Below are 15,777 nucleotides of genomic sequence, written 5' to 3'. Positions count from 1 at the left end.
GCAGCCTCCTGGGTGGACTTGCTGGTTGAGGCCATGGCTTCTTCCAGCAGGCTCTTTTCCGCTTCCTTGCTTACTTGTGGAGAGAGGCTTCGCAAAGTCTTCTTTCCCGGGTGGGAGGAGCTATGCAGATCCGGTCCCGGTGGGAGGAGCTATGCAAATCCTTCTCCAGAGGCAGCGAGTTTCTTCGAAAAGATTCTGCGCCGCCTTCCTCTTCGCCGCTGTTCCGGAATTCACCGCCGATTCCCTTCTTCCAGGTTCTTCGTCGGCTTCTTCCGGAGCTGCAGTCTTCAAGATCTTCTCCTTCTTCAGATGTTCCGAGGCAGGCAGGAGACGATCTTCAGGTGGTATGCTCTAGAGAAATGCGGTTCTAATAAGAACGAAAAGTACTGCAATCGTACTACGCAAAATCTCTACCACAATGCTTGGAGTTCTTCAGACCGTAGCGATCATGGTATCTCCCCTGCCAGGTAAGTATTAAATATTAAACTGATAAGAACAGATACTACACTTGATCTTAGCCAAAAGGCCGAGAAGCGATAACCGTGAAAGGGGCGGGCCCAACAAGGTGCCCTTCATGGGCACTATCACTGCTTGCTGTCAGGGAGGCTGCCAGACAATTTTCCATGCACACTCTGGGCTGGGGGGCAGTCAACCACCAGTACACACAGCAGAACCTAAACCCATACCATTATTGCTAAGCAGCAAGACAGGGGCCCATTGCACTCCCACGGGGCCTTTTTAAATGCAATCCATAACCCGGATTTGCCAGGAACCCTTCTTACTCCTCCTACTTGCATGTGACACTGGGCTTAGGATCTGCATAGGAAACACACACACAAGCACACACCTACCTTTGTTGCCTGCAGATGCCTCCTTGGCTGTCCTCAAACGGTATCAAACCAACACCCACGGGAAGCTGTAAGCATAGAGGACATGCCTGCACCCCATTGGACTTACCTGTGTGGGTTAAACCCGGGTTATTTGACAACCTATGGCGGTGATGGTTCTGCTCAGGCAGAGCAGTGCTGATGCTCCTCATAAAGCTGTCGCTGCTGTGAAGGTTCTAGGTGACATCACAAATCCCTATGGTTACATACACAACAAAGCTGGGTTGTTGTTGTTTACACTCTGCAAGGCCTGTGGAAGTGAGTGACATCATAGCACTGTAGTTCTGAGGGTTCTAGATGGATGCAACAATCTCCTGTTGCTTCTATGAAGGCCATAATAGACGACATCACCAAACAGCTCCATAGTCACATACACAGCAAAGGAGAGATGTTGTTTACACCTAGTGATGTCAGTGGTATTGAGTGACATCACAGCACAGTGCTAAGGCTCCTGGGCCTGGACACAGCAGCGGCTGCAATATCTCAACAGAGAATACGTTTATATATATGTGTGTGTGTGCGCGTATATATATATATATATATATATATATATATATATATATATATTTCTCCGCCGAAATCACTTTTAAACCCATTTCCACCTTTTTTTCCCTTCTCTTCCTCTTACTTTTTTTTCACGTTTTTTTACGTTTTTCTCCTTTTCGCCTCTTTTCTGGGCGTATTATTCTTCTTTTTCTTCTTTTTTTTCGTCTAATGCATACCCCATCAGTGCAGCAATGCTTATTCAATACCGCCAGCAGATGGAGACACTGGGGGATAATTTTCTAAGGATTTATACTGATTTTTCCTGTCTGAATTTGTCGCACAGAAAGTTGCAGGCCAAATATGTGTGACATTTCTGCGACTTTAGCTTCTAGAGCATTTTTACAACATTATACATAGGTGCTGAATACATAAAAAGCGACTGTTCAGCGACAGACAAGTCGCATCGGCTGAAAGTAGGCCAGAATGTCAGTCCATGTTGGAGCAGGTTTAGATACAGTCTAAAGTATAGATCTCAAAGTCTGTGCACAGAATTTAGCAAGGGCCTCGCACCTTCTGATGCATCAGGTAGGTGCACAATAGCATAGCCTAACCCTCTGTACTTTGGTCTATATTGATGCGGGACATAGACAGCCAGCTGATGACCAATCCATTAGTGCAATGGATGGCTGGAAGCATTTGTCTTTGCCTTTGCAATACCACAGAAGCAATGCATGGTCAATGTACAGCAATGACACACCTGTGTGAACAGCCAGGAGACCCCCCCCCCTCCCCCCCCCATGTTATGTTACATAGTTACATAGTTAGTACGGTCGAAAAAAGACATATGTCCATCAAGTTCAACCAGGGAATTAAGGGGTAGGGGTGTGGCGCGATATTGGGGAAGGGATGAGATTTTATATTTCTTCATAAGCATTAATCTTATTTTGTCAATTAGGAACATTCAGCACCCACCCGCTATCAAGGCAGCTGCCTATCATGTCATGCCCTACCTGCACAGGTGTGCTGGCTACTCAAATGATCCAATTAAGGAGGCCATTTAGTCAGCAGCAGCAGAAGTCCTGTGCCTGGACGCTCCAACAGCGGCCAGACACAAGCAGAAGCAGAAGCAGCAGAAGCAGCAGCAGCACCACCTTTTGTTTTTTGGCTGCAGCAGCAGCAAGGCCCACAGGGCTGGCTAGCTGGCTAGCCAGCAAGCAGGTAGCAATGAAAGTAGGAATCTTTCTTTTTAACCCTGTAAGGGGGTGGTGCACTGTACCCGAAGATACTGCCATATCGGGTCAATGCATAGGGCGACGGAAGCAAGCTTCGAAATCGGCCCCCGTTCTCAAAAATCCATTTAATATATGGTCCCCAGATAGGGGACGTATCAGATATTAAACTGATAAGAACAGATACTACACTTGATCTTAGCCAAAAGGCCGAGAAGCGATAACCGTGAAAGGGGCGGGCCCAACAAGGTGCCCTTCATGGGCACTATCACTGCTTGCTGTCAGGGAGGCTGCCAGACAATTTTCCATGCACACTCTGGGCTGGGGGGCAGTCAACCACCAGTACACACAGCAGAACCTAAACCCATACCATTATTGCTAAGCAGCAAGACAGGGGCCCATTGCACTCCCACGGGGCCTTTTTAAATGCAATCCATAACCCGGACTTGCCAGGAACCCTTCTTACTCCTCCTACTTGCATGTGACACTGGGCTTAGGATCTGCATAGGAAACACACACACAAGCACACACCTACCTTTGTTGCCTGCAGATGCCTCCTTGGCTGTCCCCAAACGGTATCAAACCAACACCCACGGGAAGCTGTAAGCATAGAGGACATGCCTGCACCCCATTGGACTTACCTGTGTGGGTTAAACCCGGGTTATTTGACAACCTATGGCGGTGATGGTTCTGCTCAGGCAGAGCAGTGCTGATGCTCCTCATAAAGCTGTCGCTGCTGTGAAGGTTCTAGGTGACATCACAAATCCCTATGGTTACATACACAACAAAGCTGGGTTGTTGTTGTTTACAGTCTGCAAGGCCTGTGGAAGTGAGTGACATCATAGCACTGTAGTTCTGAGGGTTCTAGATGGATGCAACAATCTCCTGTTGCTTCTATGAAGGCCATAATAGACGACATCACCAAACAGCTCCATAGTCACATACACAGCAAAGGAGAGATGTTGTTTACACCTAGTGATGTCAGTGGTATTGAGTGACATCACAGCACAGTGCTAAGGCTCCTGGGCCTGGACACAGCAGCGGCTGCAATATCTCAACGGAGAATACGTTTATATATATGTGTGTGTGTGCGCGTATATATATATATATATATATATATATATATATATATATATATATATATATTTCTCCGCCGAAATCACTTTTAAACCCATTTCCACCTTTTTTTCCCTTCTCTTCCTCTTACTTTTTTTTCACGTTTTTTTACGTTTTTCTCCTTTTCGCCTCTTTTCTGGGCGTATTATTCTTCTTTTTCTTCTTTTTTTTCGTCTAATGCATACCCCATCAGTGCAGCAATGCTTATTCAATACCGCCAGCAGATGGAGACACTGGGGGATAATTTTCTAAGGATTTATACTGATTTTTCCTGTCTGAATTTGTCGCACAGAAAGTTGCAGGCCAAATATGTGTGACATTTCTGCGACTTTAGCTTCTAGAGCATTTTTACAACATTATACATAGGTGCTGAATACATAAAAAGCGACTGTTCAGCGACAGACAAGTCGCATCGGCTGAAAGTAGGCCAGAATGTCAGTCCATGTTGGAGCAGGTTTAGATACAGTCTAAAGTATAGATCTCAAAGTCTGTGCACAGAATTTAGCAAGGGCCTCGCACCTTCTGATGCATCAGGTAGGTGCACAATAGCATAGCCTAACCCTCTGTACTTTGGTCTATATTGATGCGGGACATAGACAGCCAGCTGATGACCAATCCATTAGTGCAATGGATGGCTGGAAGCATTTGTCTTTGCCTTTGCAATACCACAGAAGCAATGCATGGTCAATGTACAGCAATGACACACCTGTGTGAACAGCCAGGAGACCCCCCCCCCCCCCCCCATGTTATGTTACATAGTTACATAGTTAGTACGGTCGAAAAAAGACATATGTCCATCAAGTTCAACCAGGGAATTAAGGGGTAGGGGTGTGGCGCGATATTGGGGAAGGGATGAGATTTTATATTTCTTCATAAGCATTAATCTTATTTTGTCAATTAGGAACATTCAGCACCCACCCGCTATCAAGGCAGCTGCCTATCATGTCATGCCCTACCTGCACAGGTGTGCTGGCTACTCAAATGATCCAATTAAGGAGGCCATTTAGTCAGCAGCAGCAGAAGTCCTGTGCCTGGACGCTCCAACAGCGGCCAGACACAAGCAGAAGCAGAAGCAGCAGAAGCAGCAGCAGCACCACCTTTTGTTTTTTGGCTGCAGCAGCAGCAAGGCCCACAGGGCTGGCTAGCTGGCTAGCCAGCAAGCAGGTAGCAATGAAAGTAGGAATCTTTCTTTTTAACCCTGTAAGGGGGTGGTGCACTGTACCCGAAGATACTGCCATATCGGGTCAATGCATAGGGCGACGGAAGCAAGCTTCGAAATCGGCCCCCGTTCTCAAAAATCCATTTAATATATGGTCCCCAGATAGGGGACGTATCAGATATTAAACTGATAAGAACAGATACTACACTTGATCTTAGCCAAAAGGCCGAGAAGCGATAACCGTGAAAGGGGCGGGCCCAACAAGGTGCCCTTCATGGGCACTATCACTGCTTGCTGTCAGGGAGGCTGCCAGACAATTTTCCATGCACACTCTGGGCTGGGGGGCAGTCAACCACCAGTACACACAGCAGAACCTAAACCCATACCATTATTGCTAAGCAGCAAGACAGGGGCCCATTGCACTCCCACGGGGCCTTTTTAAATGCAATCCATAACCCGGATTTGCCAGGAACCCTTCTTACTCCTCCTACTTGCATGTGACACTGGGCTTAGGATCTGCATAGGAAACACACACACAAGCACACACCTACCTTTGTTGCCTGCAGATGCCTCCTTGGCTGTCCCCAAACGGTATCAAACCAACACCCACGGGAAGCTGTAAGCATAGAGGACATGCCTGCACCCCATTGGACTTACCTGTGTGGGTTAAACCCGGGTTATTTGACAACCTATGGCGGTGATGGTTCTGCTCAGGCAGAGCAGTGCTGATGCTCCTCATAAAGCTGTCGCTGCTGTGAAGGTTCTAGGTGACATCACAAATCCCTATGGTTACATACACAACAAAGCTGGGTTGTTGTTGTTTACACTCTGCAAGGCCTGTGGAAGTGAGTGACATCATAGCACTGTAGTTCTGAGGGTTCTAGATGGATGCAACAATCTCCTGTTGCTTCTATGAAGGCCATAATAGACGACATCACCAAACAGCTCCATAGTCACATACACAGCAAAGGAGAGATGTTGTTTACACCTAGTGATGTCAGTGGTATTGTGTGACATCACAGCACAGTGCTAAGGCTCCTGGGCCTGGACACAGCAGCGGCTGCAATATTTCAACGGAGAATACGTTTATATATATGTGTGTGTGTGCGCGTATATATATATATATATATATATATATATATATATATATATTTCTCCGCCGAAATCACTTTTAAACCCATTTCCACCTTTTTTTCCCTTCTCTTCCTCTTACTTTTTTTTCACGTTTTTTTACGTTTTTCTCCTTTTCGCCTCTTTTCTGGGCGTATTATTCTTCTTTTTCTTCTTTTTTTCGTCTAATGCATACCCCATCAGTGCAGCAATGCTTATTCAATACCGCCAGCAGATGGAGACACTGGGGGATAATTTTCTAAGGATTTATACTGATTTTTCCTGTCTGAATTTGTCGCACAGAAAGTTGCAGGCCAAATATGTGTGACATTTCTGCGACTTTAGCTTCTAGAGCATTTTTACAACATTATACATAGGTGCTGAATACATAAAAAGCGACTGTTCAGCGACAGACAAGTCGCATCGGCTGAAAGTAGGCCAGAATGTCAGTCCATGTTGGAGCAGGTTTAGATACAGTCTAAAGTATAGATCTCAAAGTCTGTGCACAGAATTTAGCAAGGGCCTCGCACCTTCTGATGCATCAGGTAGGTGCACAATAGCATAGCCTAACCCTCTGTACTTTGGTCTATATTGATGCGGGACATAGACAGCCAGCTGATGACCAATCCATTAGTGCAATGGATGGCTGGAAGCATTTGTCTTTGCCTTTGCAATACCACAGAAGCAATGCATGGTCAATGTACAGCAATGACACACCTGTGTGAACAGCCAGGAGACCCCCCCCCCCCCCCCATGTTATGTTACATAGTTACATAGTTAGTACGGTCGAAAAAAGACATATGTCCATCAAGTTCAACCAGGGAATTAAGGGGTAGGGGTGTGGCGCGATATTGGGGAAGGGATGAGATTTTATATTTCTTCATAAGCATTAATCTTATTTTGTCAATTAGGAACATTCAGCACCCACCCGCTATCAAGGCAGCTGCCTATCATGTCATGCCCTACCTGCACAGGTGTGCTGGCTACTCAAATGATCCAATTAAGGAGGCCATTTAGTCAGCAGCAGCAGAAGTCCTGTGCCTGGACGCTCCAACAGCGGCCAGACACAAGCAGAAGCAGAAGCAGCAGAAGCAGCAGCAGCACCACCTTTTGTTTTTTGGCTGCAGCAGCAGCAAGGCCCACAGGGCTGGCTAGCTGGCTAGCCAGCAAGCAGGTAGCAATGAAAGTAGGAATCTTTCTTTTTAACCCTGTAAGGGGGTGGTGCACTGTACCCGAAGATTCTGCCATATCGGGTCAATGCATAGGGCGACGGAAGCAAGCTTCGAAATCGGCCCCCGTTCTCAAAAATCCATTTAATATATGGTCCCCAGATAGGGGACGTATCAGATATTAAACTGATAAGAACAGATACTACACTTGATCTTAGCCAAAAGGCCGAGAAGCGATAACCGTGAAAGGGGCGGGCCCAACAAGGTGCCCTTCATGGGCACTATCACTGCTTGCTGTCAGGGAGGCTGCCAGACAATTTTCCATGCACACTCTGGGCTGGGGGGCAGTCAACCACCAGTACACACAGCAGAACCTAAACCCATACCATTATTGCTAAGCAGCAAGACAGGGGCCCATTGCACTCCCACGGGGCCTTTTTAAATGCAATCCATAACCCGGATTTGCCAGGAACCCTTCTTACTCCTCCTACTTGCATGTGACACTGGGCTTAGGATCTGCATAGGAAACACACACACAAGCACACACCTACCTTTGTTGCCTGCAGATGCCTCCTTGGCTGTCCCCAAACGGTATCAAACCAACACCCACGGGAAGCTGTAAGCATAGAGGACATGCCTGCACCCCATTGGACTTACCTGTGTGGGTTAAACCCGGGTTATTTGACAACCTATGGCGGTGATGGTTCTGCTCAGGCAGAGCAGTGCTGATGCTCCTCATGAAGCTGTCGCTGCTGTGAAGGTTCTAGGTGACATCACAAATCCCTATGGTTACATACACAACAAAGCTGGGTTGTTGTTGTTTACACTCTGCAAGGCCTGTGGAAGTGAGTGACATCATAGCACTGTAGTTCTGAGGGTTCTAGATGGATGCAACAATCTCCTGTTGCTTCTATGAAGGCCATAATAGACGACATCACCAAACAGCTCCATAGTCACATACACAGCAAAGGAGAGATGTTGTTTACACCTAGTGATGTCAGTGGTATTGAGTGACATCACAGCACAGTGCTAAGGCTCCTGGGCCTGGACACAGCAGCGGCTGCAATATCTCAACGGAGAATACGTTTATATATATGTGTGTGTGTGCGCGTATATATATATATATATATATATATATATATATATATATTTCTCCGCCGAAATCACTTTTAAACCCATTTCCACCTTTTTTTCCCTTCTCTTCCTCTTACTTTTTTTTCACGTTTTTTTACGTTTTTCTCCTTTTCGCCTCTTTTCTGGGCGTATTATTCTTCTTTTTCTTCTTTTTTTTCGTCTAATGCATACCCCATCAGTGCAGCAATGCTTATTCAATACCGCCAGCAGATGGAGACACTGGGGGATAATTTTCTAAGGATTTATACTGATTTTTCCTGTCTGAATTTGTCGCACAGAAAGTTGCAGGCCAAATATGTGTGACATTTCTGCGACTTTAGCTTCTAGAGCATTTTTACAACATTATACATAGGTGCTGAATACATAAAAAGCGACTGTTCAGCGACAGACAAGTCGCATCGGCTGAAAGTAGGCCAGAATGTCAGTCCATGTTGGAGCAGGTTTAGATACAGTCTAAAGTATAGATCTCAAAGTCTGTGCACAGAATTTAGCAAGGGCCTCGCACCTTCTGATGCATCAGGTAGGTGCACAATAGCATAGCCTAACCCTCTGTACTTTGGTCTATATTGATGCGGGACATAGACAGCCAGCTGATGACCAATCCATTAGTGCAATGGATGGCTGGAAGCATTTGTCTTTGCCTTTGCAATACCACAGAAGCAATGCATGGTCAATGTACAGCAATGACACACCTGTGTGAACAGCCAGGAGACCCCCCCCCCCCCCATGTTATGTTACATAGTTACATAGTTAGTACGGTCGAAAAAAGACATATGTCCATCAAGTTCAACCAGGGAATTAAGGGGTAGGGGTGTGGCGCGATATTGGGGAAGGGATGAGATTTTATATTTCTTCATAAGCATTAATCTTATTTTGTCAATTAGGAACATTCAGCACCCACCCGCTATCAAGGCAGCTGCCTATCATGTCATGCCCTACCTGCACAGGTGTGCTGGCTACTCAAATGATCCAATTAAGGAGGCCATTTAGTCAGCAGCAGCAGAAGTCCTGTGCCTGGACGCTCCAACAGCGGCCAGACACAAGCAGAAGCAGAAGCAGCAGAAGCAGCAGCAGCACCACCTTTTGTTTTTTGGCTGCAGCAGCAGCAAGGCCCACAGGGCTGGCTAGCTGGCTAGCCAGCAAGCAGGTAGCAATGAAAGTAGGAATCTTTCTTTTTAACCCTGTAAGGGGGTGGTGCACTGTACCCGAAGATACTGCCATATCGGGTCAATGCATAGGGCGACGGAAGCAAGCTTCGAAATCGGCCCCCGTTCTCAAAAATCCATTTAATATATGGTCCCCAGATAGGGGACGTATCAGATATTAAACTGATAAGAACAGATACTACACTTGATCTTAGCCAAAAGGCCGAGAAGCGATAACCGTGAAAGGGGCGGGCCCAACAAGGTGCCCTTCATGGGCACTATCACTGCTTGCTGTCAGGGAGGCTGCCAGACAATTTTCCATGCACACTCTGGGCTGGGGGGCAGTCAACCACCAGTACACACAGCAGAACCTAAACCCATACCATTATTGCTAAGCAGCAAGACAGGGGCCCATTGCACTCCCACGGGGCCTTTTTAAATGCAATCCATAACCCGGATTTGCCAGGAACCCTTCTTACTCCTCCTACTTGCATGTGACACTGGGCTTAGGATCTGCATAGGAAACACACACACAAGCACACACCTACCTTTGTTGCCTGCAGATGCCTCCTTGGCTGTCCCCAAACGGTATCAAACCAACACCCACGGGAAGCTGTAAGCATAGAGGACATGCCTGCACCCCATTGGACTTACCTGTGTGGGTTAAACCCGGGTTATTTGACAACCTATGGCGGTGATGGTTCTGCTCAGGCAGAGCAGTGCTGATGCTCCTCATAAAGCTGTCGCTGCTGTGAAGGTTCTAGGTGACATCACAAATCCCTATGGTTACATACACAACAAAGCTGGGTTGTTGTTGTTTACACTCTGCAAGGCCTGTGGAAGTGAGTGACATCATAGCACTGTAGTTCTGAGGGTTCTAGATGGATGCAACAATCTCCTGTTGCTTCTATGAAGGCCATAATAGACGACATCACCAAACAGCTCCATAGTCACATACACAGCAAAGGAGAGATGTTGTTTACACCTAGTGATGTCAGTGGTATTGAGTGACATCACAGCACAGTGCTAAGGCTCCTGGGCCTGGATACAGCAGCGGCTGCAATATCTCAACGGAGAATACGTTTATATATATGTGTGTGTGTGCGCGTATATATATATATATATATATATATATATATATATATATATATTTCTCCGCCGAAATCACTTTTAAACCCATTTCCACCTTTTTTTCCCTTCTCTTCCTCTTACTTTTTTTTCACGTTTTTTTACGTTTTTCTCCTTTTCGCCTCTTTTCTGGGCGTATTATTCTTCTTTTTCTTCTTTTTTTTCGTCTAATGCATACCCCATCAGTGCAGCAATGCTTATTCAATACCGCCAGCAGATGGAGACACTGGGGGATAATTTTCTAAGGATTTATACTGATTTTTCCTGTCTGAATTTGTCGCACAGAAAGTTGCAGGCCAAATATGTGTGACATTTCTGCGACTTTAGCTTCTAGAGCATTTTTACAACATTATACATAGGTGCTGAATACATAAAAAGCGACTGTTCAGCGACAGACAAGTCGCATCGGCTGAAAGTAGGCCAGAATGTCAGTCCATGTTGGAGCAGGTTTAGATACAGTCTAAAGTATAGATCTCAAAGTCTGTGCACAGAATTTAGCAAGGGCCTCGCACCTTCTGATGCATCAGGTAGGTGCACAATAGCATAGCCTAACCCTCTGTACTTTGGTCTATATTGATGCGGGACATAGACAGCCAGCTGATGACCAATCCATTAGTGCAATGGATGGCTGGAAGCATTTGTCTTTGCCTTTGCAATACCACAGAAGCAATGCATGGTCAATGTACAGCAATGACACACCTGTGTGAACAGCCAGGAGACCCCCCCCCCCCATGTTATGTTACATAGTTACATAGTTAGTACGGTCGAAAAAAGACATATGTCCATCAAGTTCAACCAGGGAATTAAGGGGTAGGGGTGTGGCGCGATATTGGGGAAGGGATGAGATTTTATATTTCTTCATAAGCATTAATCTTATTTTGTCAATTAGGAACATTCAGCACCCACCCGCTATCAAGGCAGCTGCCTATCATGTCATGCCCTACCTGCACAGGTGTGCTGGCTACTCAAATGATCCAATTAAGGAGGCCATTTAGTCAGCAGCAGCAGAAGTCCTGTGCCTGGACGCTCCAACAGCGGCCAGACACAAGCAGAAGCAGAAGCAGCAGCAGCACCGCCTTTTGTTTTTTGGCTGCAGCAGCAGCAAGGCCCACAGGGCTGGCTAGCTGGCTAGCCAGCAAGCAGGTAGCAATGAAAGTAGGAATCTTTCTTTTTAACCCTGTAAGGGGGTGGTGCACTGTACCCGAAGATACTGCCATATCGGGTCAATGCATAGGGCGACGGAAGCAAGCTTCGAAATCGGCCCCCGTTCTCAAAAATCCATTTAATATATGGTCCCCAGATAGGGGACGTATCAGATATTAAACTGATAAGAACAGATTTTTTTTTTTTTTTTTTTATCTAAAGCCGAGGAACGTGCTTTCGATTCACCCAAAGTGCAAGAAAAAGTGCAAACGTGTTACACTAAAAAAAAACGTGCACAAAGGATGCGGTCTATCGCAAGCCCTTCTCCGATAGGAGAGAGGCCCCCCAACAAACCTTACCCTTCACCTCCGGACCAAAAGGTACCTGCGAGGTTCCAGGTTCGATGTCCCTTTTCGCCGAAGCTACTAGGGGACCACAAATGCTCCCGGCATCCCCCTTGGCGTTGGCCAAGGTATCTGCCCGCAGAGCCGATTACGGTAGGTACCCTGCCAAAGCAGGAGTACCCGGGGTGTTTGCAGGGAGGTGCGGAACCTAATGGCCACACACACCTCCCCTAGACCGCCAGGAGGGACACCCAGAAGGGCTACCGCATCCTGACAAATCCTGTGAACACACAACACGCAAAAAGTGACACAGTGAGACAAAAAAGAAATAAATAAGTGAATGTGTGCAGATATACTGCCCGGACATCCGGCCGGATCTATAAAAATTTCTCTGATCCTAGCCAGAAGGCCGGGAATCAAGAGGTGAGTGCCACAAGGTGAAGAGATTATGGTGCCCGTGCTTCAACTCAGTGAGCCTATTCTCCCAGTGAGTTTCGGCACCTCGGGGTCACCACTCCCCGAGGCACAAAAGTACCTCGGCTCTAGACCCTCTCAGCCTCATGGCGAGACCCGGAGGGAACAGGTCACATCGGGGCAGCCGTCGAGCTGATTCCTCAGAACCAGCCCCGGAAAGCCCTGGTACACCTGCATCCTCCATGCAGCACCCATCCCCACCAGCATGAAAACTGATAAGAACAGATACTACACTTGATCTTAGCCAAAAGGCCGAGAAGCGATAACCGTGAAAGGGGCGGGCCCAACAAGGTGCCCTTCATGGGCACTATCACTGCTTGCTGTCAGGGAGGCTGCCAGACAATTTTCCATGCACACTCTGGGCTGGGGGGCAGTCAACCACCAGTACACACAGCAGAACCTAAACCCATACCATTATTGCTAAGCAGCAAGACAGGGGCCCATTGCACTCCCACGGGGCCTTTTTAAATGCAATCCATAACCCGGATTTGCCAGGAACCCTTCTTACTCCTCCTACTTGCATGTGACACTGGGCTTAGGATCTGCATAGGAAACACACACACAAGCACACACCTACCTTTGTTGCCTGCAGATGCCTCCTTGGCTGTCCCCAAACGGTATCAAACCAACACCCACGGGAAGCTGTAAGCATAGAGGACATGCCTGCACCCCATTGGACTTACCTGTGTGGGTTAAACCCGGGTTATTTGACAACCTATGGCGGTGATGGTTCTGCTCAGGCAGAGCAGTGCTGATGCTCCTCATAAAGCTGTCGCTGCTGTGAAGGTTCTAGGTGACATCACAAATCCCTATGGTTACATACACAACAAAGCTGGGTTGTTGTTGTTTACACTCTGCAAGGCCTGTGGAAGTGAGTGACATCATAGCACTGTAGTTCTGAGGGTTCTAGATGGATGCAACAATCTCCTGTTGCTTCTATGAAGGCCATAATAGACGACATCACCAAACAGCTCCATAGTCACATACACAGCAAAGGAGAGATGTTGTTTACACCTAGTGATGTCAGTGGTATTGAGTGACATCACAGCACAGTGCTAAGGCTCCTGGGCCTGGACACAGCAGCGGCTGCAATATCTCAACGGAGAATACGTTTATATATATGTGTGTGTGTGCGCGTATATATATATATATATATATATATATATATATATATATATATATTTCTCCGCCGAAATCACTTTTAAACCCATTTCCACCTTTTTTTCCCTTCTCTTCCTCTTACTTTTTTTTCACGTTTTTTTACGTTTTTCTCCTTTTCGCCTCTTTTCTGGGCGTATTATTCTTCTTTTTCTTCTTTTTTTTCGTCTAATGCATACCCCATCAGTGCAGCAATGCTTATTCAATACCGCCAGCAGATGGAGACACTGGGGGATAATTTTCTATGGATTTATACTGATTTTTCCTGTCTGAATTTGTCGCACAGAAAGTTGCAGGCCAAATATGTGTGACATTTCTGCGACTTTAGCTTCTAGAGCATTTTTACAACATTATACATAGGTGCTGAATACATAAAAAGCGACTGTTCAGCGACAGACAAGTCGCATCGGCTGAAAGTAGGCCAGAATGTCAGTCCATGTTGGAGCAGGTTTAGATACAGTCTAAAGTATAGATCTCAAAGTCTGTGCACAGAATTTAGCAAGGGCCTCGCACCTTCTGATGCATCAGGTAGGTGCACAATAGCATAGCCTAACCCTCTGTACTTTGGTTTATATTGATACGGGACATAGACAGCCAGCTGATGACCAATCCATTAGTGCAATGGATGGCTGGAAGAATTTGTCTTTGCCTTTGCAATACCACAGAAGCAATGCATGGTCAATGTACAGCAATGACACACCTGTGTGAACAGCCAGGAGACCCCCCCCCCCCCCATGTTATGTTACATAGTTACATAGTTAGTACGGTCGAAAAAAGACATATGTCCATCAAGTTCAACCAGGGAATTAAGGGGTAGGGGTGTGGCGCGATATTGGGGAAGGGATGAGATTTCATATTTCTTCATAAGCATTAATCTTATTTTGTCAATTAGGAACATTCAGCACCCACCCGCTATCAAGGCAGCTGCCTATCATGTCATGCCCTACCTGCACAGGTGTGCTGGCTACTCAAATGATCCAATTAAGGAGGCCATTTAGTCAGCAGCAGCAGAAGTCCTGTGCCTGGACGCTCCAACAGCGGCCAGACACAAGCAGAAGCAGAAGCAGCAGAAGCAGCAGCAGCACCACCTTTTGTTTTTTGGCTGCAGCAGCAGCAAGGCCCACAGGGCTGGCTAGCTGGCTAGCCAGCAAGCAGGTAGCAATGAAAGTAGGAATCTTTCTTTTTAACCCTGTAAGGGGGTGGTGCACTGTACCCGAAGATACTGCCATATCGGGTCAATGCATAGGGCGACGGAAGCAAGCTTCGAAATCGGCCCCCGTTCTCAAAAATCCATTTAATATATGGTCCCCAGATAGGGGACGTATCAGATATTGAACTGATAAGAACAGATACTACACTTGATCTTAGCCAAAAGGCCGAGAAGCGATAACCGTGAAAGGGGCGGGCCCAACAAGGTGCCCTTCATGGGCACTATCACTGCTTGCTGTCAGGAAGGCTGCCAGACAATTTTCCATGCACACTCTGGGCTGGGGGGCAGTCAACCACCAGTACACACAGCAGAACCTAAACCCATACCATTATTGCTAAGCAGCAAGACAGGGGCCCATTGCACTCCCACGGGGCCTTTTTAAATGCAATCCATAACCCGGATTTGCCAGGAACCCTTCTTACTCCTCCTACTTGCATGTGACACTGGGCTTAGGATCTGCATAGGAAACACACACACAAGCACACACCTACCTTTGTTGCCTGCAGATGCCTCCTTGGCTGTCCCCAAACGGTATCAAACCAACACCCACGGGAAGCTGTAAGCATAGAGGACATGCCTGCACCCCATTGGACTTACCTGTGTGGGTTAAACCCGGGTTATTTGACAACCTATGGCGGTGATGGTTCTGCTCAGGCAGAGCAGTGCTGATGCTCCTCATAAAGCTGTCGCTGCTGTGAAGGTTCTAGGTGACATCACAAATCCCTATGGTTACATACACAACAAAGCTGGGTTGTTGTTGTTTACACTCTGCAAGGCCTGTGGAAGTGAGTGACATCATAGCACTGTAGTTCTGAGGGTTCTAGATGGATGCAACAATCTCCTGTTGCTTCTATGAAGGCCATAATAGACGACATCACCAAACAG

At 46.8% G+C, this 15,777-nt stretch overlaps 6 non-coding genes and 2 pseudogenes across 6 annotated transcripts; all 8 read right to left on the bottom strand.

The window, feature by feature from the left end:
- Window positions 1-359: 359 nt before the first annotated feature.
- Window positions 360-538, bottom strand: LOC130306229 (U2 spliceosomal RNA; annotated as a pseudogene).
- A 2,095-nt stretch (window positions 539-2,633) lies between these two features.
- Window positions 2,634-2,824, bottom strand: LOC130306198 (U2 spliceosomal RNA). Its single transcript, XR_008855584.1, has one exon. It is a non-coding gene; the product is annotated as a U2 spliceosomal RNA (small nuclear RNA).
- Window positions 2,825-4,924: 2,100 nt separating this feature from the next.
- LOC130306197 (U2 spliceosomal RNA) lies at window positions 4,925-5,115 on the bottom strand. Its single transcript, XR_008855583.1, has one exon. It is a non-coding gene; the product is annotated as a U2 spliceosomal RNA (small nuclear RNA).
- Window positions 5,116-7,203: 2,088 nt separating this feature from the next.
- LOC130306217 (U2 spliceosomal RNA) lies at window positions 7,204-7,394 on the bottom strand. Its single transcript, XR_008855603.1, has one exon. It is a non-coding gene; the product is annotated as a U2 spliceosomal RNA (small nuclear RNA).
- Window positions 7,395-9,479: 2,085 nt separating this feature from the next.
- Window positions 9,480-9,670, bottom strand: LOC130306236 (U2 spliceosomal RNA). Its single transcript, XR_008855615.1, has one exon. It is a non-coding gene; the product is annotated as a U2 spliceosomal RNA (small nuclear RNA).
- Window positions 9,671-11,748: 2,078 nt separating this feature from the next.
- LOC130306227 (U2 spliceosomal RNA) lies at window positions 11,749-11,933 on the bottom strand. The gene has a single exon (XR_008855612.1). It is a non-coding gene; the product is annotated as a U2 spliceosomal RNA (small nuclear RNA).
- Window positions 11,934-12,628: 695 nt separating this feature from the next.
- On the bottom strand, window positions 12,629-12,788 carry LOC130306235 (U2 spliceosomal RNA; annotated as a pseudogene).
- Window positions 12,789-14,879: 2,091 nt separating this feature from the next.
- Window positions 14,880-15,070, bottom strand: LOC130306218 (U2 spliceosomal RNA). The gene has a single exon (XR_008855604.1). It is a non-coding gene; the product is annotated as a U2 spliceosomal RNA (small nuclear RNA).
- Between the last annotated feature and the right edge of the window lie 707 nt (window positions 15,071-15,777).

Source organism: Hyla sarda, unplaced genomic scaffold (genome assembly GCF_029499605.1).
Source record: "Hyla sarda isolate aHylSar1 unplaced genomic scaffold, aHylSar1.hap1 scaffold_1359, whole genome shotgun sequence".
NCBI classification, from domain to species: Eukaryota; Metazoa; Chordata; class Amphibia; order Anura; family Hylidae; genus Hyla; species Hyla sarda.
The sequence above is the reverse complement of the archived record's forward strand: the minus strand, read 5'-3'. Positions and strand labels throughout refer to the sequence as shown.